General features: G+C 45.3%; 1 long non-coding RNA gene across 21 annotated transcripts in view; it reads left to right on the top strand.

Annotated features, from left to right (window-relative positions):
* Positions 1-26046, top strand: part of LOC128853251 (uncharacterized) — a 262276-nt gene that overhangs the window by 54196 nt on the left and 182034 nt on the right. Inside the window, exon 3 of one of the 21 annotated variants that reach the window (XR_008451649.1) lies at positions 1493-1576. The exons of the other annotated variants lie outside the window; for them this stretch is intronic. This is a non-coding gene — a long non-coding RNA (uncharacterized LOC128853251). The remainder of the gene's footprint in view (positions 1-1492; positions 1577-26046) is intronic. 21 annotated transcript variants of the gene reach the window in all.

Raw genomic sequence — 26046 nt, 5'->3', positions numbered from 1 at the left:
GATTAGGTGTTAGGAAGAAATTCTTCATGATGAAGGTGGTGAGACGCTGGTCCAGGTTGCCCAGAGGAGTCATGATGTCTCATTCAGAAAGGCTTGCATGGAAAAGTGATAGTGTTACATCCTAGTAGGACTGAATGTTAGGATTTAAGCTGGTAAATGTTTCTTTATGTTGCTAATGAGCTTGGAGCTAGTGTCTGAAATGCCTCTTCAGAGTCTCAGCCTTAGAAGAATCCAGCGTTACAGGAAGTCATTGAGGTGATTTCTGCATCCAGGCAACTTCATTGATACAAATAACATGTAAGTTCAGATAAGGGCAATCAAATCGCATGCCTCAGGTTGTAAGATGATATCTACAGGGGTTGGGAAAGCATGCTCCCCAGTGCTTGCCACTGGCGATGGCTGGTGGCCAGGCTTCGACATTGATTCGCCTGTCAGAATATAGGGGAAAGAAAGTTCCATTCAGCATTAATAACAGTAATGAAATCCATTGCTCGGCTGTTTCATTTTTGCTTTCTCAAAAGCATTGTGTCTTGGAGGTGGCCAAGAGCAGCAGGTTGTAGAATGCAATCTATTCTTCTGAGCTTTCAACTCTTAGTCCTTCAGTGTTTTAAAAGTCTCTTGAGATGGTTTAGACATCCCAAAAGTGCAATTTCTATGGGCACAAAAGCCTTTTCGATCTTTGACTTGGGCTCACAGTTTTATGGGAGAGGGTTTTTCCTGCCAGAGTGCTCCGGCTGGTGTGGTATTTGATGAACAATGAAGATCTATTAATACCATGCCCTGGAGAAATGACTGCTGAAATGAACTGTCAGGCTGGTGCAAGACTTCCTGTCGTCTGAGGGGGTCTGGGCAAAATCTACAGCCACCAAACAGCAGATTTATTCGCAGTGCTGTTGCAGCTGCAGTAAATCTGATGCTGTAATGTGCCAAAGGCAAAGCTTTTCAGATGTGTTGCAAGAATGACTTTTGGTGTGGTTAGGGTAGCCTTCTCTGATCCAGGCGGACATTAGGAACTGTAGAAACACTCGGAAATTAAGATGAATTTGATGGGAACAAGTAGCACCAAAATTTATTATTGGACTGGGATGCAGGAGGGAGATGTCACCAGATTTCCTGCTGGTTTGCTTGGTGCTCTTGGTTTTGGTTGTAGTGTTCTTTTTATTCTCCCTTCCAAATGTGTTGCGTAGTATGTGTGGTCTCAGAATGTTGTGCTCGTATTTTTGAATTGTGGAAATATGGAATGGTTTGGTTCAGAAGGAATCTTAAAGATCATCCTGTTCCAACCCTCCTGCCAAGGGCAGGGACACCTCCCACTGGATCAGGGGCTCCAAGCCCCATCCAACCTGGCCTTGAACACCTCCAGGGATGGGGCAGCCCCCACTGCTCTGGACAACCTGGGCCAGGGCCTCCCCACCCTCACAGCAAAACATTTCTTCCCAAGATCTCGTCTCAGTCTCTCCTCTTTCTTTTTTCTTCTTTTTTCCTGACCCAGGTGCGGGACCTTCCACTTGGCCTTGTTGAACTTCATGAGGTCGCAGAGGCCCACCTCTCAAGCCTGTCGAGGTGGCAAATAAAGGTGAAGGATCAGCTACTGCTTCGGTTTCAAAATGTAGGCAAAAAATGGCCATTCCTTCTTTTTCTGTCTCTAAAAGCTTGCTTTACAACATAGCTAGAAAATTGCAGTGCTGTAGGACTCTTGGCTCGTATTTTGGCCTTCCAGGTGTATTTTACTTCTTAACTTGAATATGCAGATCCCACTCCCCTCCCGCATGGGCAGTTGGAAGGAATTTCATTCCAAGGGGAGGGAGAGACCCACATGTCCACACACGCAGGAAAGCTACAATTCCTGTGAGATTTAAGCCTCTCGGCCTCTTGACTTTTAAAAATTACTGGCTTCATGATTCACTGGTTCTGATCAAACCCATTTCCAGCAACAAACAGCAGGACAAAAAAAAGATGTGTCATGTTGATACATACAGTAAGGGGAGGGAGCAATGACCCTCTGCTGAGAGCAGGGTGAGCTGATCCTATTGCAAAAGAAGATGGCTCATCCTGTTACATAGCATCACACTGCCAGGAACTCATGGCAGAAGAGAGATGGGAGAAAGTGTAATAGGAAGATAAAAGAATGAGTGATCATAGGTCCTGATTCAGGCAAGCATGCACACCACTCCCTGCCGGTCCATCACAGGCTGCCTGACACAGGCAGCTCTGGAAGCAGGAGGTTGGAGATGTCCCAAACCCAACCTGGCACATGTGGCAGAGGTTCTGAGCATGTGTGCCCGTTGCAGCCATGGCTTTATCCTGAGCTCTTGGGTTTTCATCAGTGACCTGGGCTACCAAACACACCTATAGCCTGGTATCTGCCTCCCTGATAAGAAAGGGCAGCAGCAGCACTGAGGCTGGGTGTGATGACAGGGCTGTTTCTGTGCATCTTCAGTGTATGTTTGTGCATCCTTAGCCCTCCTTTAGGAGAGGAGAAGCCTTCAGTCTGTGCTCAAGTACACAATATTTTAGTCTGTAGCCTGTGAGGTGCCTGCCAGTTTCTCAGTGCCTCTACCTTGCAGTTCTGGGGCCAAGAGAGCTGTGCAGCAGCAGTGCAGCCATCACCTGCTCATTTTCCTAATGGGTTTAAGCTTTCAGAGAGCAGCCAGTGAAAGCGGGTGTGAAACTGAACTTAGACTTTGTGGGTTCAGCAGGATAGAACTGAGCTCTAGTTGTGAAGGAGCAACAAAACAAGCTTGGTAAAGTAGTACTGCTGCCTGGATTTAGGATGTTGGGTGGATGTTCATGTTGTGGTCAGAGGCTCCATCTTCAGTTGGGTTGTTCTTGTCCTCTATTCTTCTTAATGGCCCCTGTTTCATCTCCCTGCTGGAAGGTGTCCTCAGCTGAAAAGATGAAATGGTGAGCCTGGGCAGTGCCTTCCATCTTCATGTGGCTCATGTGAGCTGGTTTCCTCAGGTGTAAAGCCTTTTCCAGCAGTTCACAGGTCCAGGGAAGGTCTTGGAGCTGGGCCCTGCTCCCTTTTACACACAGGGTTCCACGTAGTCACTTGCTTTTCTCGTCCCTCTGCGTGACGTGCTATCACTAGACATCTTATCAACACTAGCACTGCCTTGAAGGGAGCTAATTTATGTGATAAGGTCTTATTGCTCATTTCTCAATCTGCACCAGCACTTCTTGCTCAAAAATAAGATTACGGTGATCAAAACCCTCCAGGACAGTCACCTTGGATAGTGTTGCACTCCTGTAAATGGTGTACGTGACATAAATCTTTAATTAGGATGTCATTTAACAGGGAAAGAAGCTATTGTGCTTCTACCAGTGTATACTGAGTGCTTAACACTTTTATTATGTGGAGTTTATTGTTTTAATGAATCTCCGTGTTTATGCAGCCGCACTGTTCAGCAATACAGAGAGGGATGTTGCCTGGATAAGTCCGTTGGCCCTGGGTGAAGTCTCGGTGGTGGTTGAAACCGAGGTACTCAAGCAGCTCTGCTGTTGCTATCTGCTACCTAAGGGACTGAGCTTGGTGGGAAGAGCTGGCAGGTTGTCCTGACAATAGCAAGTCATAGAACTGCAATTGTAGCTGGCTTATTTTTATGAACAAGCCAAATCTCTCTAGTTCACCTTTAAAAACAAGTGGTTTAATTAGGCAGTCTGTTTATGGTGAGATGTGTATCTAAAGTGAAGGGCATTTCTTTATCATCTTCCACTTTACTGATGAAAAGCACGGCTATGGTAAATTGCCTGCCTTGGGAGAAATGGTCTATCTCCATAGATTTTTGGCTTGATATGGTGGATGCCCTTAAACCTGGCTTGGCTTGACCTTGTGTTGTTAATTTTTGCCACCCATGAAATGTCTTGGATAGGGTTGAAACAAATAAAAAGGGGAGGGAAAAAAAGTGTAAAGTTAATTTCTCAGTTGTGTGAACTGGCATAAACCTTAACATGACAACACATTTAATGTCTGCCTGGTTCAGACTAGCAAGTAATTTATATAGGGGCGTATTAACCTCACACAGATACGTTTGTCAGCTGCTGTACGCTGCTGTGGATTTGGGGGTTTTGACCTGGCAAGGGGTAGTGCTGGTATCCCTGGAGGTTCTCAAAGACCAGATTAGATAGACCTCTGTCTGGAAAGGTGCAGCTGTAATTGATGTAGCCTGGGGCAAGGAAGGGGATGGGACACAGTCTGAGAGCCATTCCTGTGCTCTTGCTTTAAGCATCAGTCTCACCTGAGCAAGCCAGGGAAGGACAAACAGTGACATGTCTGTTTGGGAAGTACCATCAGCTGGTTTTGTATGTGGGAATGCCGACAGGCTGACTTTATCAATGATGGCACATTGTGGAGCTTCTCCTTACCCCTTCATCCACATGTGAGGCTTCTGAAGGAGCTCTACACCCATTGCTGGACGGTGTGAGCAATGCGCCGTACTCTTGCAAACTGTACCCTGGGTCTCGTTGTCGCTAGTTCCTTTCCTAGAAAGGTGGTGTGGCTATACCGAGCCAGACAAGAGACCTATCTAGTCCTGTATTGGCTCTTGACAGTGTAACAGTATATAAACCAAGCATGTGGTGATACTTCCTTCTGGGTTATGCTCTCCTGCTCTCCAGTGGAGATGTCCTATCCTTATTAGCTTCCAATGGGCTTTTCTGTGAATGTGTCAAACAGTTTTCTGAATCTTTGATAAGCTCTTGATATCCTTGGCATCGGCTGACAATTAGCGGTTTTATAGGTTGTGGCTGAAGCAATCTGTGTTATTTTCTTGTCCTGACGCTGGGTCCTATTCTGAAAGTTTTAATCAGCCTTGTTTTCTGGAAAGCCTGTACTCCTGAATCTCCTCATAAGTAACTCCCTTTCCTTCTCCTTTTGTGTTAGGAAAAGGTGAAGTCCACAGTGTCAGCTCAGAGAATTGTGTTTGAAAGCTGGGATATGAGTTAGCAGCACGGGAACATTCTGATAAGGTTTTTCCATGTGCAAGTATATTGCAGGAGTTTTATAGGTCACTGCTGGTTTTGGCCAGCTCTGTTTATTTAAACACACGATTTCTCATATGCACTGTAAATTTGAAAGGCTGCCTTATCTCATCAGTGACTGAAAGAGAGAGGTCTCTATCGGAGAGCTTGTGCACTGAGATAGGCGTGTGGTGTAAGTAATGGCATCCCCATGAGTACATAGCGAAGGATGTAGCAGTGTGGCTGTCCCTGCTCTGCCCTGGCTTCCTCCAAAACATGTTAAGATGCCATTTTGTGCTGGCTTTCTTTTCTTTCCTTAACCATGTTAAGGCATTAACCTGGGAACTTGCTCCTTCTCAGAAGCTCGGCAGAGGCTGTGACCAGAATTGAGACACCCTGGTCTGTGCAGTCAGAAAATAGGGTACCTTCAACCTGAAATGGCAGGAAAACGTGTTGATGTTTAGCTGCCCGGGAGCCTTTGCTGTCAGCTCCATGACTGAGGTTACGCAGTTCAGCTTGATGCCTGGGGTGGGGGTCTGCAAGCAGGTTGTTTCCCCTTTCAAGAAAAGGAGATGCAATCATCTTACCAGGCAAGGTGCTGAGAGGTGAGCATTGTAGCTCATGCGTGCTGATCTAGAACGGAACATGATTGGCTATTAATAATTTCTAAATGAGAAAAATAGCAGATTGTTTTATATCCCCAGTATAGAAATATGCATAAAAATTACAGAAGCATTAAAATTGTTTAAACTCCCAAGTTCTGCTTTCAGAAACTGCTTAGGGCTGCTGTGTGCCCTATTACAGTTTGCCATTAGGGAACTAAATGATTCAGGAAAACTTAATTTTCTTGCTTCACCTTGCCAGGTTCTGGGAAATCTTGCCCCAGATCTCCAGTTGTGGCAGGTTGGAGTTGGCCCTGTGAAGTGAGCCAGAAGGAAACTGGGGTCCTTGAGTTTGGTCAGGCATCTCTCGTTTCCTGAGCAATAGGTGCCACCTAAACAGTGGCCCTTTAAAGTAACCCAGAAAGTCATGACTCTCGCCTACGCAGCACTCACAGGGACAAAAGAACATTTCATAATTGTTTGGCCAGATAAACAAGTGTCAAGCCTGCACTGTGAGTTAGTTGTGGTGGCTTAAGTTAGCCTCTATTATCAGCAGAAGAACACTTGTTACTTGATCTCTCAGAAGAATTCCTGGGCTGCTCCCTTGCTCACTCAGTTAAGTAACACTTGCGATAAGGTTTTTCTTGTGTCAGGTATTATTTTATACCACCTAGGGGAACAGATCTTTCGGTTAAAAAACCAAATCAAGACAGCTTCCTGAATTCCAGTGGAGGTCAGTCAGTCTAAGGCAGCTCTGAGCCTGAAGCTGGAAACTGGCTGTAACTTCAGTCAGCGTTCCTTTTTCTGTAGTCGAAGGTGGCAGGTGGTAAGATTTGGAGTTTAATAAGGCAGGCTCATAGAATCATGGAATGATTTGGGTTGGAAGGGACCTTAAAGCCCATCTAGTTCCAACCCCCTGCCATGGACAGGGACATCTCCCACTGCACCAGGCTGCTCAAGACCCCATCCAGCTTGGCGTGCTAACAGTTGTGTTGGCTTCAGAAGGTTCAAGATCAAGCTCAAGATTGAAAGAGAGGACCCATAATCCTTACAGATAAGATTCATACTTCTGCAGTAGGTCAGGTCTGACTTGCCTATTGAAAGAAATCTCAAAGGCCAGGAGCATGGTCATTCTGAATGTGTTCTGCCTGCCAGCTGGTGATAACTCCTTGTTGGCCAATGTAACACTACTGCCTTTTCCGATACAGCTGGTGAATGGCCAGTTATGTAGAGCAGTGTGGGTCCTGCTCTGCTTAATTACCCCAAACTGTCATGTAGCACATTCTATTCATAGATCTACAAGCACTTTGCCAAAGTGCATTTCATAGTGTTTTACAGTGAGCAGAAAAGGCATACAAAGAGCAGTTACTCATCGGAAGTTGGCTAGTGGCAAGCTGTGGGCTAGAAAATGGTACTTGCTAGTTCTAGTCCAGTACTTCTTAACAGATGACCCTGTTACTCTCAATATGGTAATCTATCAACAGTTTATTTAGAGTGCGTAGGATAGGGAAAATTCCTCGGTCAATCTGATGAAGATCCCTGCTGAAAGCTAAAGGAGTGCAGGTGAGGGGGAATTTTCAATGTATGGCATTGGAAATCAGCATAATGGATTTTTGAGTGAATGCCTATGCTGTGATTCACTCCTACAGGTGATAAATGAGTGCTGTTTGCGATGGGAATGAGGCCCCTTTTGCGCTGGTAAGAAAACCATGTCGAGAGGAGCAAGTAACTGCTAGACCTGTCTTGCAGTTAGTGGCTTCTGGGATTAAGTGAACTTTGTTTTCGTCTTCTACCTTTCGTGAAAAACATAGGACAGACTCTCCTGTGACTTCCCCCTGCCTGGAGTTTAGCCCTTCCAGGAAACCAGAGCTGTGCAACAGTCTGGATGTGCTGAGGACTGTGTCCCACTCTGTGGTGCCCGAGCCAACGCCTCGATGGGAAGCTGTGCAGTGGGAAAGTGTGAAATGCTGCTGATCTCTCTGCTGAGAGACAAGGCAGATCTAGCACTTATGTGCTCCTTTGGGGACATCCTACATTTGATGGCAAGGGAGAAAATCAGACAAACCAGCACAAAGCACAACGTCCAAAAGGTTTCCTGTTCAGCTTTGTGGATTGTCTCGGGTTTGGTACAGAGGAGTCAAAGAGGGCAGGATGCTGACACAGGAGAGTATCATCTTGATTTGGTTTATTTTTCCTGCTTTAAGGCAGAGGACAAATGTTGGAAGGTCAGGAAAAATGAGAAGTTGTTTATTAGTGGGACTATTACTGCCTAGTTTTTGAGTGACAGTAACACTTTCAGCCAGAAGCACTTACCTATATGTAAGAAATGGCTGTCATTGTATGAATTTACCTGCAAAAGATGGGGCATGAAGGGAAAATCATCAATTTCAATTTACAGATGCAGCGTTGAGCCCAGAGGGATAACTGGTCTGCTCCAAACCACACAGCTGACATGTTAGAGGAGACCTAGTCCTGCTTCAGTGCCACTGCTTGCAAACTCAATCCAGCTTTCCATCCCTTCTCCTCTCCTGCCCCTCCTCCTCCACTGCAGCACTGTAGTAATGTGCCCTTGGAGCTGGTCCATCAGCTAGGGAGAGGCTCGCAGCTTGCTGTACCAGGGCCTCTGCCAAGTGGCTCCATTAAGAATTGCTTTCATGATTACAGCGCTTATGCAAGTGGGGAGCAGGCTTTTGGGAGGATGTTTATATTGCACAGATCCTTTATCTGGCTTGGCTATCTCCTCATTACCTGCATCGAAGAATTGCCTTCCTTAGTGGCCAATAAAACTAAATTGCTAAATCCAGCTTTGTGTAACCCTATTTACCTTTTGTACCAGATTAACCTTTATCATATTTGCAAGTGTGTTGGGAAAGTAACATAAACAGAGAGGTAGGTGGTGGAGGCAAAGGCTACCCTGAGAGAGCCAGCAGCGCCCCGTTGGCAAGGGCCCGCAGATAAGAGGGAGCTTGTGCCAGGCAGGGAGTTGCAGAGAAGCTGTTGCCGAATTTGTGCTGATCACCATGATAGTTGTAGGAGTCTTCCACGCCTTCGCTGGATTAGCAGAAATGGCTTGGGTTTAAGGTAAACAGTAAGGAGCCCAAACATTGTAGAAATTATTGGTAGGGAAATGAGTTTGATTCTACGAAGCTGGTGAAAGGTCTGTACAACAAATCTTATGAGGAGCAGCTGAAGTTACTGGGATTGTGTGAAACAGTTTCTGGTGAAAAATATTTAAGTGGAAATTTTAGTATTCAACTGTTTTTTTAGTATTTTTTAGTATTCAACTGTGTTTCAGGTTGCTTGAATAGGCACAGGGGGTAGATGCGATGTCTTGGGATCTGAAGTTGGTGTTACTTCTAGGCCACTGGTTTGCAACTGAACCAGTTTTATACTAAGGGAAGTCCCAAGCAGGTGCATACACCTTCATCTCAGTGCAGCATCACAGGCTGGTGCTGAATCCCCTCTTATAACTTGTCCTCTAGTTTAGGCATTTCTTACAGTCATCTACCTTTGTCCATAAAACTGCAGTGATTTAATATAAACCTTCCCCTGTATCCCGCACCTGTCAGCTAACATGATGGTGATAACATTTAACCACTCGCTTCTGTTTTCTTGCCTGAAATGCAAGTTGTCTTGCTGGTTACATCGCTATTGAATTTATCCTGAAGATGTACCTAGAAGCTGAATGTGGGCTGTATCTGACCCAGCCTTCGTCAAATTATTAGCAAGCCGTGGTGACAAACATCCGCGTAATTTCAAAAAGTGTTTTCTTTTTAACTCATTTAAAGTATTAGCTAGTGAGTTGTCATGAACCAAAAGACATGAGAGAAGTGAGCGCATAAGCATGTGAGCTTATTTTCTTTGATGACTCCTCTGATTATAGAGGAGACTTGGAATCGGGCCCTGATAACAGCAAATGAAATGCATCAAAACCAATGTCTTGTCTGTTTTAGGGTTTAGCTCTGGTTTTGTTCTTACACCCGTGGTATGTGATTCAGTCTGGGATAAACAGTGTACACACTGAAGCAATGGCCAAACTCCATGCATCCAAAGTAGAATGGAGCTTCACCTAGTTCAGAGCCTGGGATGCAGTCTGTTGGAGCAACGGGAATGTGGTACCCAAAAATGTCCTGCACTTAAGGAAGACAATCTTTTGAACTCTTTCCATCCTCATGTGCGGTTGACAGCAGTGTGACTGTATAGAGGTGTAGCATGGCTGATGCAATCGGGGGAAGGAGGTGGAGCAACAGAGCCCGTACTTCCTTTGAGCCATCTGCATCGTGGCTACTTAGCTGTACGCTTACCTTGCTCTATTTATTGCTGATGGCTCTTTAGAAAGGCAATTGCGTTGTTCTGTTTGTGGGACACCTGGAATATAGAGAAGGTGAAGCTGTTGGGCATCCATGCAAAGGAAGACCTGGGTCTCTGAGTTTGCCTGAGGAGTGTTACCCCTTCCTTTGCGCTGAGGTTGAAACAGGCACGTGCTTAATCAATTTGTTGAACAAAAGCCTCCAGTTCCTCAGAGCATTAGTGAACTCTAACAAGCTACGTCATAAACAACATAGTTTATGTGGGATTTTGTCAGCAGCAGGTTTGCTTTTTTATTTAATTTCTTTTAAATGGTTTAAGAGTTGCACCGCAGAAAACGCAAGCTCAGTGGAAATTTTACTGTCGTGGACTTTGTAACTTTTTCAGAACAGGCAGCAGCCAAGCAGATAATCTCATCTGCTCTTCCTTGTGACTTTGTCCTCCCTGTCCTGTCACGAATTTGATCGTGATGCCTGTGTATGTACTAGGTCCTTTCAGATGCTGGCGGGGACAAAGCTGTTGGGTGGGTATTGAAGAGCAGGAGAATGCTGACAGACACTTGCAACTGTTTATTAACCGGTCCCACTTGCAAAGAAGGCCCACAGCAACAGGGAATGGCTCATAGCTCCAGAGACTGGATATTGGCAGGATGAGGCTTGGCTTTTGGTTTGAGTGGTGACATGGTGAAGTCATGTGTGTCAAGCCTCAGTTCGGAGCCGAGGGAGGCAGAGGTACAGTCAAGTACCATCCTTTGCCTTTTTCTGTAAGGTTATGAAAGTCTTTGCTAGCAAAAATTGGGTGATATAAAGTATTTCCAATTGCTGGGTGAGGGAAAGGCCCTTAATCAAGTCTGGTGCTTACTAAAGTGAGAATCGCCTGCCTCGTACAACCATCATGTTGTTTCCAGTCCCATAAGTTGCCTGTCCTAAGCACAGAATAAAATGCAAGCCAGCCACAAAGTTCCCATGAAAGTGTCTTTATAAGAAAATTTTGTTTGAAATTGAGACTTTTGTGGGAAAGGATCAGATTTAATGAATTTCCTGTTCTGAAAGTACTTATGAAAACAAATTTAAAGATGTGGATCTATAATTCCCCATTTTATAAAGATGGGATTTTATTTTTTTCCCCCTCCCTTCTTCCTATTTCAGCACAAAAAAAACTTTTTTATTTTTTTTTTGTAGTTTTAACAAGTTCCTGGAAAAAATGGCAGTCGAATAAGTGTAAAAGGTCAGGCCTTTGTGGGTCATCTCCTTCTAGCTCCTTTCAGAGCAGGATACTGAGCCGTTGCTGAGGGCTGTCCCTTACAGCTGGTGGCACTTTGGTCAGAGCAGGGAGGGGAAAACAGGCAGGACCCAGTGAACACATAGTCCTGTGTCATCTCCTCCATCCTGCTGCTGGGGAGGTAAAGAGGACCTGGCTGGATTAAGTTATGTAGGTGACAAATAGGAGCTGTAAGGACATATAACCCTTGGGATGAGTATTGTGAATGTCTGTGTTGTGGCACGCTCCTCAACTGGCCCTTCTAATGCTCTGTATTTGTCTTTGCTTAAAATCTTCCTTTCTTCCAGCTGCCCAAAATGTAACCCACAGACTTTAGCAGTTCCTTATCCTTTCTTCCCCCTCTAAGGGCTATGATCAAAGTGTACTTCTCCGCTGCCTTTTCCTTTCCTATCTGTAACGTGCGTGCCAAGGGATTGCTTAGTATGGCCACTGACCAGCAGAATGGTCTCTAGATTTTGCAGTGTCAAAGTTTTACATATAATATTATTTTTTGGTTTGTTATATGAGTTTTGAACTTCTCAGCTTGTGTGGGCAGGGCAGTCCAGCTTCCCAGCACTGCCATCTCGATGCTGCATGGTGCTCCAGTGCACAGTGTAGCCTTGCCCTGGGTTTCTTCTTCTCGCTGTTCCCCTTATCTGCCTCAAACATGCACACGGTTCAAATTAATCCTTGGAATTTGCACTGAAACAGGAACTAGGAGGTGTGTAGCTTCGGCTGGGAGAAGCATTTCTGTAACTATACTGCAAATCAGAATTGTACTTCATAGACAAGGCAGAGATTGTCCTCTGAGCCTCAATCCAACAACGCTGGTGCCCAGCTCCCAACCTGCTTCTAATGAGGTTGTGCTTATGTGTGTGAATTTAGGCACACAGTTAGATGGATTTTTGATGTCCTGTGGAGAAGCTGTAATTCAAGATGACTGGTTCTCATAGTTTTTCACCTCTATATCCACTGTTAAGGACTGTAGCGCGGGTGACCTAAGATGCTGTGATCTACTGGAAACTTTAGTGTTTTATGGCTCTTGTCCTATCCTCTTCAGCATCAGGGAACATGACTAGATGAAAGCTGCTTTAAACTCTATGGAGTCAAGAAGTTAGTGATCTTCTCCCCTTTTAACACTGACCTGACAATCAGCCTGCTGAAACCAGAGAAAACGCTCCTGTTGAATGCAATGGATCGGTTGTTTAGGCTGGATTTGCACTAGCCTGTTTTGGCCTTGTTCTCTTTAATATTTGGAATAAGCTTTTTTGCCAGTTTCCCAGGCTATGAGGGCTTGAGAAAATTCAGAGCAGCACAGGCGGCATGTATGTGAGTCAGTCACTGTGTGAAGGCTTTGCTCAGTCATCCCCGGATTTTCCAGACGATTTTGAGCAGACAAGTTGTGTTACGGAACAGGAGCAGATGAGTAAGTTGCTTATGGAGGGTACTGTGCCCATCTGTCGTAGACACATCTCCTAATGCTCCATGATGACCGACTCGTTCATGTGGGGTCTGCAAACTTGGCTAAACCTCTTCAGCCTAGAGCCTGCTCCCAGTAGGTGTTTGGGACGTATTAATTTAAATGACTGGAAAGGACTCTTCCTTGCTTCTTTCCCAATTGCAAACATACTGACAGGCCATGAAATACAGACAGCGGGGGAGCTGTGGCAAAATTAAAGTAGAGTTACGCCTCGTTCTTCCATATGCTTCTTGTCAGCTTCCTTCACTCACTGGCTCAGTGGCTTCAGGGGCACCCCAAGAGAGATGATGTTTCTGGTATGCAACTGCTGCAAGTCTAAAGATTCCCTGTCTATCCAGGCCTGACTTCCCATGAGCACCGCTGTCTTACTGCCAGTCTGCCAGTAATGCATGGCTTAGCTGACGTTGCCACTGTGCAGGAGCTCTCCTGGAGCTCATTGCAAATGATTGTAAGGAATGAATAATTTGGAGTTGTATCCCTGCTCATTCTTAGCTTGTATCTGTATTCAACCCACATGGAGTCAGTAGGCAAAACTCTCACTGCTGCCTGGGGCACCAGGATTCACGAGGGAAAAGGTTGTGAATGTATCTCATCCATTCTCTGCTGTTACTTCTGACAGTCTTCTCAAGTGGCCCATCCCGAGCGCAGGCAACGACAGAGATGAGGAATTGACAATACCATGTGTGCGTGTTGTTAAAGGACCAACAGGCAAATAAAAGGGGCTCTGTCAACAGTGTAACTCAGCAGGTTGTGGAAAACGGTTTGTACCATCCCTTTCTGAACAGCTGAGAAAAGGATGGGATGCTCTGAACTTCCTATGTTATGTTTATACTTCTTTTCCACTTTTCCTTGCATACTCTCCAAGCTGTTGGTATCTTGACTGTAACTGGTCTACAGCAGGGAAATGTGGAATTTGTCCTGAACCTTCATTTCCCTTTTATTACAGTCTATCTATCTTCCCTCTTCTGTCACAGAGAGATAAATATTGGCTTCAGAATTAAAGACCATGTCAGGACTAGACTCTCTAGTTTGTCTTCATAATTTCATACAGTTTGTTTCATAAGGCGAAATTAATAAACATCTTTCATCTCAAAGCATACTCCATGGCATGTGAAGGAAACAAAGCCATCCTGACAGTCACAGCTGTGCTGTGCTCCCCTCGGCTTGGGGACTGTGTGGGTGAGCTCTACAGTACTGCCAGCAAGGTTCTGCTTTCTCCCAACAACGTACGCTGCTGTAGACCAGACAGAGACCCGACTGGTTCGGGAAAGCTTGTTTAAATCCATGTCCTAAGTCACTGTCCTGTCATTAAGAATGCTCACAGTTCATGCATTTAAAGTAGCAGACCTACAAAAGTTTTGGCAGATTGAACTTTATTTAGTAAGAGAGAGCACTGCTTCTTGCTGGAGACATGCTAGAGACATACTAGAGCCTTCCCCAGGTTACTACTTCATCCCCTCAATATTGCCAGCATCTACTCCTATCTAATATTTTATAGAGAAAATACTGTATGAAGGCTTTAGAACAGCTATTTTAAGCAGGAGCTCCCTGCAGTCAAATCAGCCCATGTCTGTCTCTGCCTAGTTTCATTGTCCCTCTCTGAGGGGGAAAGGAGCACATGCCTCCTCTTGGCCGGTTCCCATCACTTAATCTTCAGCATTTAGCTGAAGGGGCATGTTACTGGCGGAAGAGGACCTGGAGGTGCTGGTTGACAGTGGCTGAACATGAGCCAGCAGTGGCTCAGGTGGCCAAGGTGGCCAGCAGCATCCTGGCTTGGATCAGAAATGGTGTGGCCAGCAGGAGTAGGAAAGGAATCGTTCCCCTGTACTCGGTGCTGGTGAAGCCGCACTTCAAATTCCGTGTTCAGTTTTGGGCCCCTCACTACGAGGACTGTCAATGTATTTTATCAAAACATAAAGGTGCCAAGGGACAGAAAGCATTTGAGGTAGTCCATGGCCAATGGGCCATCTCCAAGAGACATGTTGTGAGGCCTATGACTCTCTCTTATCTCAGAGGGATTCCTGTTTCGCCTACATTCTTTCACCCGCCAAATACCCCTTCAGAGGAAGGGGAATGGTGGTGGTTAGAGGCAGCATGGAACAGAATTAGCAGGGGTTAGAGAGGGAGAGGAAAACTGTTCGGCTGTTTTGTTCCATTTGATATGTTGCCATAAAGTTATTTACGCTTCCTGCTTTTTATCTTGTGACTAAATGAGATAATTAAGTGTATACAGAGATAGAACTCCATTCATCTGAGGTCCTCAGTATCTTGGAAATGGTGTTGTGGCTGCTTAAGAGACAAGCCAGGCTCTCTCCCTTGGTTTCTTTTAGTGTTTTGCTTCTGGTACAGGTCATATGGAGAGCTCTACCTGACCTGGAAGGCCAGGTTGAACAAGGCTTTGAGCAACCTAATGCCCATGCCAGGAGGGTTGGAACTGGATGACCTTCAAGGTTCCTCCAGGCTCAAACTATTCTGTGATATCCTTGGGAAGACAGTAACTCCTTTTCCAGTTGGAAGAAGTTGCAAAACTGCCACAATCTATTTTTTTCTCTAGTGCAAAATAATCTTTTCTGAGCCCCAGTTGTAGAAACTTGCTGTGCTGACTGATGTGGATGCTTGAATGCATGCTCAGGCACCAGAAACCTGCAGTTGTAGAATATATATTCGCAGTTTAAACACAAATTCAGTCTACTCGGTGGTGAGAGGAGAGGGAGAAGATTTTATTACCAGACTGTCAAGGCAAATATGTATTCTTCTGACATCTCCTGGCCCAGGCACAGTGCTCCCAGAGTGGTCATGAGAACACTGTGACAGTGTTACCTGTGCTCCCTGCTCTATAACTGTCATGGTTATTATCTTGAAAACCTGCTTGCTCGTCTACAGAAGCAAAACGCTACCTCCTTGACTCCTGAAGTTCTTCAGAAAAAACCACTTTTGCCAAAAAAACAGTTGGGCTTGATCTGCAATCCGAAATATTTTACTAGAACATCAAAGTGAGTTTGGAGAGGAAAAGTTACGTGGTAGAATTAGTGTTGCAATTAACCCGACTCTTTTCCAGCTCTAGATATTTCTGACATGGATGTTGTAATTTCTAAATACCTGTATTTCCCAAATATTTGGTGTTTGGCTTTGTTTTTCACTGGATCCTTCTGAAAAGACAGTGCTTACCTAGGCAATGTGATATAAACAATCACTGAATCATGGCAGTGTTCTCTTATATGCATTCATATATGCTGATAGGAAATGGGAATGTGACCTAAAGGGTGTTCTGATCAGTATCAGTGGGCAGGAAATTTAGGTAAACATCGTTGTGATGGTTATTATGGTTTAACTAAGCTAACATCAATTGTGCTCTTCCAAATCATTAAATATCTGCTTCCATCTTTAACAACAATTACCACATCTTAGTTTGTTCTGTTGGTGCCTATTGTCTTGAACTGCTGCAGTTTTAAGGGCCCAATCCAACCACCACTGAAGCTGAAAAGAGACCGTAGAATGGTTTGGGTTAGAAGAGACCTCAAATTCCATCCAGTTCCAACCCCGCTGCCAATAGGGACACCTTCCACTAGATCAGGTTGTTTGAAGCCTTATCCATTTTGGCTTTGAACACCTTCAGGAATGGGGCATCCAGGTCTTTTGGTTGGACTTGACTGTCCTTTGTAGAAGCAAAGTTCTTTGGACACTTTGGCTATAGTATTTCTCCCTTTAAGGTAATCTTTCAAAGGCTGAAGGTACAGATGAAACTTAATCACTTACAGGAAGACTTTAAAGGTCTTCAGCCATCCCTGATGGTAGGAGAGAACAGTAGCTGTGTGCAGGTAGTTCTTTTAGGATCAGATACAGACTCACAGGCAAGCTACTGAGGCAGAGTGTTATGTGACTGTTAGACTCTTTCATGAAGAGAAGCTGGTCAGTGTGACAACGAGACTAACTTGGGTTTGGAAGCATCAGGGTTGGGGACAGCAGGTCAGGTAAGGGGCTAATGACCTTGAGTGAGTCCATTTCCTAGAGTCCAGGACGATACTGATTTTGAGGGAGCAGAACAACCTAACGTTAGAGAAAGAGGTCCCTTGTGATCTCAGATACTCTAAATAAATAGAACTTAATATTCAAAATGGTCCCTGAAGAAATGATATGCAAGTAAGCTTTATCTCTCTGTTGAAATAATGTTCTCTAAGGCACTGCTGATAAACCGTTCAAAACACCATCACCTGGTTTTATCAGGGTGGGAAGTGAACAATGCTTACTTCTTGCTTAAACTTCCGAAGTGACTAAGCTCTGGAAGGATCTATTTGCCTATCATCAAATCACTGGGAATAGGCCTTTTCCCAAGAAAAGCTACAAAGTCTTTGGTGATGACTCTAGTTTGGGCTGTACGTGTTGTGTTACATCCAAGACCTAGTCCCTAAAATAGTGCAGTGCCCTAATGCTGTGCTTGCATGCTGCCTCACCGTTGAGTCAGACACCACTTCCCGACGAGCTCATGTTCTCCTGAGGGATCTCTGCTCAGCACTACCCACACCCAGTCCTTCTATGATTCTCTGAGAAGGGCAAGTCATAGCCTGAGGTCAGATGGCTGCAAGTTGTGCTTATGGTCTTTGTTCCTAGGACTACCAACCTGATGCTTTCCCATCCAAAAAGCAGCCAAATGACTCTTCCCTCCATCCCCTTTGCTTGGTTATACACAACCATACCGGTCAGGACCTGCCTGTGAGTAATCTCTGAAGGGTGCTGCCTTAAAAAGGGCAATGACACATGGCTTTGATACAAACTCGTGAAAAAATGTCCTTAAAACAAACAGGGTGATTGTTTAAATCTTGCTCCTTAGAGCCATTGTCTCCAAAATTTTTGAGGCAAAGGGATAGGTCATCAAAAGTTCTTGTTAGAAAGGACATCCTCAGTGCATGTACATCATGTAAATATTATTCATCTTTTACTCAGTAATGCTAAGAGTTCAGAAGTTGACTGGTACGGAAAAATCATTGAATTGCTTGTGGACCACTCACTTCTACTTTGGTGAAATAAAAACTCAGTCTGGGCTTTGACTGCACAGACAAGACAGGTTCGTTGTTTGAACAGTTTATTTCTAACACTTGGTGAGTGGGGTTATCAAGGGTGGAGATGCCTGCATGTTCCCTGCAGGGTGACCCTCAGGGCTTCTGGTCTGGGGTTCCTTCATCCATCTGCAGTGCATCCAGGGCTCTTTGTTTTGATGATGTTTGGTTAGAGCGTCAAGCCTGGAAAATGAGAAAAGAATGAAGGTTTAGGGAACGTTTCCCAGAATTTTTGTCATCGTGAGTCAAATATTCTCAAATAAAACTGTAACTTGGTCAAAAATGTGATGTAGTAGGTCTCGGGCAAGGAGACACGGGTGCAAAGCACAGGTTAAAGACCATGGTCATGGCCATGAAAAGGAATATGGCCTTTTATAAGGTACTTAGACGAAAGAGCGGTTTTAATAGATCAATGTGAAGTTTTACGTCAGCGGAATTGAGAAAGCCCTGAAAAAATATCTGCACTGCTAAAGTGCATTTATTATTTACAAAATGCAGCTAATCTTAGTGAGTGGGAGCAGTCAATATTGTACATGCTGATGGAGAGTAAAAAGAGAAACTATTTGTATTTCACAACTCTCCTACCATCATGTTAGAAGAAAATAGGAACCTTATATAAGGAAGCGGGCTAAACAAAGAATATGAATATATATTTTTAGTTGCGTTCATGAGAGTAGGGGATTTAGTACAAAATCATTTAAAATATTTATGTATAATATGCATGCTGAGTACCTAGTGTGTGCAATTGATATCTGTAAAATGTTATCCACTGCAACGTTTTCATTTCAGTCCTGCATTTGACTGATCTCTCTGAAGGATGATCAACAAGCTGTGGAGAATGAAACTGAATCCTTTTTTCCCCATTCTTTGAGAAACCTGCTCTCTCTTTTCCCACTTCTTGCTTTTGATGGTGTAATAACTGTGCTCTTTGTCGAGTCCAGCAGAACTCCAGGGGAAGTTTGTAATTCAGATCCAGGAAAGCTTGGCTGTCATAGGAGACTGTGTAAGTCACTTGTTTGCAAGTCCGGTGAAGAGCATGGTGATCATGGTAGTTCTTTCTATGGTGCTAGGAGTGCACTGGGATGCAAGGACTGAGTTGCAGACTGTCTTGGTGAGTGGAAGGTGTTGCTTGTGAGGAACATCTCAAGCTGTCATCGAATACTAAATACTGTGGGAAATGGTTAGGAAGGATGGATTACCTAGTGGAGGTGAGGGCAGACACACCTCTCCTGGAGGTCAGAATGGATCTCTGGAGGTAGGTATGAGGGGGGTGAGTTTGTGAGCCTTCTTGATAGAGGGCCAGAAGAAAGAGCCAATATGGTGCAAGGCTCAGTCAGAAGTTGCTTTTGCTCCATTTTTGTTAGGCAAATCTCTCACTATTGCAGGGGCCTAAGTTCTGTGTGGGCAGCAGTCTCTCCTGCTCCTTCCTTATGGTGTGTTGTCTCTTCTGTTACAGGCGTTCAGTTCTCTGCGAGGATGAAAGTGTCTGGGAATGGAGTGGAATAGCCCTGGGACAGATGATCTGTGGGCACTAGTAGAGGAAAAGCTTTGCTGTAAGCGTTCCTGCAGTTTTAGGGAGAGGAATGTTGGTGGCTCCCACGTCCTCTTCTCACTTTATATGTGCCAATATAGTTCTTCGGGAGAAATGCAACATTGCAGAGAAAATGGGAATGGGCAACTCCTTCCACTGTGTACGTGGCATTCACTAGCCACGGGCACCTAGTTGGAAGGGTATGGGACTTCTGCCCAACTCCTGATGCTTGCCCATTTTGAAGGCATCTGGGCTTGGGACAGCTTAATGGCCATGCCACTGGTGGCCTCTGTCTCATAGCAGGCTGGAAACAGTTTATTAAAGCATGTTTAGGGGAAATTAGTGTGACTTCTTGGCCTCCTGGGCACAGCTGTGGAGCCCATCTCCGTGGCACAGCAAGGCAAGTTCTCCTTCACTGGGTGTTGCTGCAATTGTATTGTATTTTTTGCACAAACACCCATTACCACAGTATCTGAACACCTGTGAGTAGTTGCTCCACCAGGATGTGGTTGGGTTCAGAGACGCGCAAACTGATGAATATCACATTCTACCTCTTTAATTGCCACCCCATGCAAATCCTTTTTTGGCAAGTAAATCAAGGAGGGAGGCTGGTACATGATTCATGAAACATAATGCTGGGTGCAAGGAAGGCAGGAGTGGACAGGTGGAGACAAGACTTCCAAATGCCGTGGGAGCAGCTCTCTTTGCAGCAGCCTGGAGGTGACCAAAGCTTTCTTTGAGGCTGACAGTAGGTTTCCTGTTCCATGGTTCATTGAAGAATCTGAAGTGGCAAAGCCCAATGTTTTTGGAGTAGGTCTCGCTGTCTCCACCTTCCTCCCTACCCCAAGCCTACCCACCTCTGGTCTCCCTGTCCTTCCTGTCCACCTTCCTATACAACTGCTCCTGCCTTGTTCCCACCTCAGGTTTCTACTTTCTTGCCCAGCCCTGCTGGTAGAATCAGAGAATAGTTTGGCTTGGAAGGGACCTTAAAGATCCACTAGTTCCAACCCCGCTGCCGTGGTCAGGGACACCTCCCACCAGACCAGGCTGCCCAAGGCCCATCCAGCCTGGCCTTGAACACCTCCAGGGATGGAGCAGTCACGACTTCCCTGGGCAACCACAACTAGCAGCCAAGCTCATGGGGAGCCTAAGTTGGTAGGACTGGGGAATGCAGCAGCTTGAGCCCCGCTCCACGTCATGCCTCAACTCTGGTTTTGGCTTATGTGACCTTGGAGACCTACATATTGGAAAGAGAGAGGCTGTTGGTAGTTCCCAGCAAATTTCAGAGCTACCGGAAAAATCACAAGAAACGCTTGTAAGATTGTACGAATGGGAAATAAATGGACATTTTTAACTTTGTTACTTAAATAACTGTTTACAAACAAGAGAAACTTGTCTCTGTTGATAGTAAGATGTCTGAGTGTAGCTCAGAGCAGCAGTGCTGCCTATGAGATGTCCTGCCGTTCCCTGTCCTCTTGACTGCAAAATGGGAGTGATGATATCTGGCCGCATCTGCATCCTGCAGATGACCCATCAGCCAGCAGAGACCCAGTGGTGATCAGCAGCCAGAAAAACCATGTGAAGCCTAAACTCACCTTTGGCATTCATACTGCTTCAAGGTTCTGTTTTATTTTAGGGAGTGTTAGGAACGGTTGGACTCGATGATCCAATGGGTCCTTTCCAACCTTGTGATTCTGTGATTCTGTGATTCCCAAAGTGCATTGTCAACCAGCTTTAGGCTTGCTTGCAGCTTTTGGCTGCGTTTGGCAAATAAATCCAAAAACCTAACAAATCAGAAACGAAGTATTTCATGTGGAAATACTCAGAATACCAATGTGTGGTGGCACCTTTCCCTGTAATCAACTGGTGTGAGCACTACCAGGTGAGGCATGAGACCCGGTTTCAAACCCCCTCTCAATATTTAGATGCAGAATCCCAATTTAAAAGTCCCCTGTGCCACCGAATGGCCTTGTCAGTTGGCTGGGGGATGTTTGTGATGGGGTTTTCTGCCTTTCTGGCCAAGTTCCTTGTGGAGATGGGAGCAGGTACCAAAGGCCAATCTGTCACCAATCCAGCAAATGCTTAGCCCATCTCTGATGTGCTGGGACAGCTGTCACTGGGCAGTTGTGCTATTGCAAAATACCCTGTTCAGCCATCTGTACTTTACTCATAAGTAGATGTTCCTTTTCCTCTAATTACCTCTGTGCTGCTGTTACTCCCAAGCATCTTGGAGTGCTTATTAAGTAGTAATAGCTACAGATGCATGTGGGAGAAATCAAGGCTAATACATAGCTTGTTAAGAGAGCCCCAGGAGGAGCTCAGAAAGGGAGTTTTGTCTCCTACGATGCATAAAGCTCCCATGGGTGCATCTGAATGCAGGTTTACTAGCAGAGTTATACTCAGCAGAGGAGAGGTTTGGTTCCTGGGTGTTGTACTCTTGTCAGGTCAGCGAGTGGGAGAGCAATGCTTTCATGTTGAGCCTCTGTGGTTTGTTTTATTTTTGTGTTTATTTTGCTTTGCTTTTTATCCAGAGGACTTTGAAACCGAGCTCCAAACTGGTGTTGAGTGAGGCCCTTGGTCTGGCTGTGGCTATGTGGGAATGAGCCAAAATGGTCAAGATAGGCCGTATCCCTCCAGCCTGCATTGAGTACCGTATCACAGACCTCTTTCCTGTAATATAAGGAGTCTTGTGTCTCCCTATTATGCTGAGGCAGTGAAATGAAAAGCTGAGTGAGCTGCACCTCTGCACAATACACTTGCATAGGGAAAGGTTTCTGGGTAATAACACAGTGGGAGACTTTCACTTGCCAGCTGGAGCTCTTGGTTTGCTGCAGTGCTTGCAGCGTCTCTGCAGTAACCCTCCTTTAGCCGGGACGGAGCCTGCAGGTGTCCTGGTCTGGGCTGCTGGGTGAGAAGCTGCTTTGGGGAGGAGCAGAGGCCAGAAAATTAGTACTTTGGCACCTGGATTCCTTTTGTAAACCATGTCCTGTCAGTGTTTTATTACCCTCTAGCTACTAGCATAGTGAACTTGGCTGTACACAGGTCAAGAGCAGGGCAAAGAAAGCAGAAGCTCTTCAGGTTACGGTACTGGGTACTATGATGTGAAAGCCAGGTGCCCAAACCCATCTGTGACTGTGGTGTTCTGCAACTCTACTACCCTGTGCAGCTGCTTGGAAAAGGGCACGTAGGAAAAATGCCTTGCAAGGACTTCTGAGATTGCTTAGTACGTACTGATTCTATTTGCCCCAATGTTGTGGCTGACCGTAAGCAGCGAGTAGAACAACATCAGAAAGCTCTTTCAGTTCTGTTTTAGTCCTAGCAGTGCTGCTTACCAGTTACCACTCTGGTCTTCCCCCAGTGCTTTCAGTGCCTCCTCTCTCCAAGGTGACCAGCACCCCAGGTGTCCTGCTCAGATCAGTTCTCCTTAGCTTGGCCTGGCTGGTTTAGAGTGCAGTCCTCCTATGGAGAGGGCTGGCTCTAGCTGTCTCGTGGATCAGCAGTTCGGTTCAAGACCAGTCTCCTCTAAAGGACACAGGCTTGAAAACAGGGACTTGAATTTGCTTGGCTTTGCAGCTGCAGTAGATGTTGTGTCCCGTACGAAGCCTAGCACTGAAGTGGTGGGTTGATGAACTGCGATACTGCATTTGCTTTCAGTTGTGTTCTTGTAACCAAGTCTATATAGAGCTGCTGCTGACTTTTGCACCAGCTGGAGTGGTCATGCCCTTCCTTAGCAGTCTTTACCTCTTTCTGCTTTTTACCTTAATGATGACAAGAGCCCTGGTTGTGTGATCTTCCACAGCGGTGAAAGTGGCCTTGTGTGCTGCTTGGAGTCCTCAGCACTGCTTCTCAAGGTTGCCATGCATGACTTTCTGGTGCTCCCTCCTGGAAAGTGTGTGTGAGGGTAGCGCAGGTGACGCACACTTGTCACCTATAGCTTGTTAAGGCCTGCAGGAAAGCTGGGAAGGGGCTCTTGAGCAGGGAGTGCAGGGATAGGACAAGAGGGAATGGTTTTAATTTGAAAGAGGGCAGATTTAGATGACATCCTAGGAAGAAGTGTTTTGCTATGAGGGTGGGAGGCACTGGCACAGGTTCACAAGTCATAGATGTTCCATCCCTGGAAGTTTGCAAAGCCAGGTTGGGTGGGGTTTTGAGCAACCTGATCTAGTGGGGTCGCAACTGAATGGGCTTTAAAGTCTCTTCCAACCCAAACCATTCTATGATTTTAAGTTGTAACTTCTGGATTTCCTGGCTGCACGCACAGCCTCCTCCTTTTCACCTGCTCTGAGAGGAGTGGGCTCTGGTACTGCTGTCCATCCATGTGATGTTCTTGCTGAAGGTTGCTCTAGTCCATGGCATTAAAAAATAGAAAAGACATACGCTGTTATCACTGTGCCGTGGCAAGAACACAGTTGTATTCATGTAGACCTATTGCAGTCTGTTTGTAAGACATGATATAATTGAAAAGTCTGGCACATTTCCCACAGCAAACATTGTTAATCCCCACTAGCTAGGATTAGTCACCACTTCTTACAAGCCTTGACACAAAGCTAGCAAGTTATTCAGTTAATCCGCACTTACAGGGTAAATATTGCATCCTATGGGAAATTAGGCAGCATCTTCTTCCTCTCTTGTTGTACAGTAATGCATTGTGTCCCTCACACCTGAAGGTGGCAGGGAAAAATGCAATGAGATGTGATTGATGTTAGCAGATACCTGCTATCACAATGCAGCTGGATCAGCAGGGAAATTTAGTACAAAATAGCTTGCTGAAACCAGGTGGTGAATATAAATAGCATCTTTGTGCTCGTCATGGCACTGGAGAATTTTCCTGTTATACAACAATAAGTACTGGAAGCTTCACAGCTGCGAGACTCTTCCAAGCATCCCCTCTCCATTTTTACTGGGGGGTTTTCCCTTGTGTTATCTCAAACTGTACCTGCAAGTAGTGTCACTGGTGTTGGTTGGTATTTCCCATGAAACCAGGGCTGCTGAGGTGAAAGTGTTTCAGGCTCTGAACTTTTGCAGAGTCCAAAGTGCAACTCTAAGTTTCCTGATGGACCATCTTGAAACCATCAAGGTCTCTTACTGAGTAGGTGACCTGAGATCCCATTTTTCTGGGCAAAACAGCTGAGTACCTCAGCAGTGGGTATATAAATGAATGGATATTTCTTCATCTCATTGATTTATCGTCTCATTGGACGGAGTCATGTCTTCATGGATTTTAAGCCTAAAAATTCAGTCCCAGGCAATGAAGTGGAGTTGTATGTCGTAAGCAAGGTGCTTTTGTGAAGAAAGGGCTAATGCTAAGAGCTTCTTCTGGTTTGACAATCCATCTAGTCACTTATCCACATTACTGTGTGACTAGGTTTCTTTAAATGTCATAGTGAATTATGTCCCCCTCTTGCCCCATCCCAAAAAATTCTTCTGGTGACCGTGTGCATGACCAGCCCTGACTCCCCAAAATCTCATTTGATTGGATGCTGGTTGCCAGGCAAAGTCTGGCATGGATATCACAGCGAGTTGAAATTTTCACATCTGGTGGTGTTTGTGTCTTATCCTTGTCCTTTGCTTTGTGGTGTTGGTTGTCTGTCTAGGAAAAGTCAGGGGTCGTTTTCATCCCATCAATATCAGGCTGAAACAGTTCTACACGTGATGTTGCAGTTACAGCAGGCTGAGTAGTAAAGTTGCTAACACCATGACTCCAGTGGAAAAACAGTATTTTAACCTCTTGCTTGTCCTGGATGCGATGAGGATGGTTATCACACTCAGTATCTGTTTAGAAACTCTCCTACCTGTAGTTTGGATTTTTAAAAACTTCTTTATTATGTTTCCATCATATATCTTCAAGACAGGTCAGTAACTGCAGGAAGGAAGTGCCGAGTTCTTCCTGTCTTTGCCAACACTGGAACCAGGTAGTCCCTGGAGTCCTTTCCGGAGCAGCATCCTGGCGCCGCGTTCAGGGTGACTGAGCAGAAAGGCAGCTATCCCTGCTGGCACCTCATCAAACAGGTCCAAAAGCTATAACATTTCTGTGCTTTGTCCAGTGTGTGCCTTTTGTGTCTAGCAAACCACATTGATAGGGATCTTGGAGAAAACACAGCGTTCAGGCTGCCTTTGTAAAGTGATGCTACCCTACAACTCTTGGAGGCAAGAACCAGTGTTTCCTTGGTGCCTGGAGATGATGAGGGGGAGGTGACAAGTATTATAAATCGCTGACTCAATTGGAAATTGCCAGCAGTATTTTTCTCCCCTTCTGTCCCCATCTAGAATTTACATGAGAAGGTCACGTTACTGCTGTTTCCTCTTCTATATTCCCTGTCAGACAAGGTCATTTTTGAAGCCAATGACCGGTTAAGCTTTAATTCTGCAACCATGGAAAATTATTATCAAAGGGGACAAGCTTCAAAGTAGATGATTAACTGGCACATCCGATCACTGGTTACATTTTAACAGGCTCCTTTTGCACAACTCCTTTCAGCTGTGGCAAACTTGAACGTAAAATAAAAAATAAAAATGAAAATAAGTTTCCCATGAGATGTGATGGGTGACTCTCCCTTCCAGTGTGGCTGAAGCATCCAGTCCTCACTGAGTAAATGGATGAGACGAGGGATGTGGTCCCTTCCTAACAAACTCTAGGAGCTTTCCCTGGAAGCCCTTCCAACTCGAACCATTCTATGACTCTATGTTGCACCTTCTCCCAGTCCCCTGGTACTGTTGGTAGAATGTGTTTTATTTTCTGTTGCCAGGGTTATGAGAAGTGTAGTCTAAATTGCCCTGAGATAGGTACAGCCTCTCCTAGTGAAAGCATCAAGGTGGATTAAAGCCAACCCCTCTCCTGCGCTCGCTCAGGTT

Source organism: Cuculus canorus, chromosome 11, assembly GCF_017976375.1.
Source record: "Cuculus canorus isolate bCucCan1 chromosome 11, bCucCan1.pri, whole genome shotgun sequence".
In the NCBI taxonomy this organism is placed as follows: domain Eukaryota; kingdom Metazoa; phylum Chordata; class Aves; order Cuculiformes; family Cuculidae; genus Cuculus; species Cuculus canorus.
This window is presented reverse-complemented; position numbering and strand designations above follow the sequence as displayed.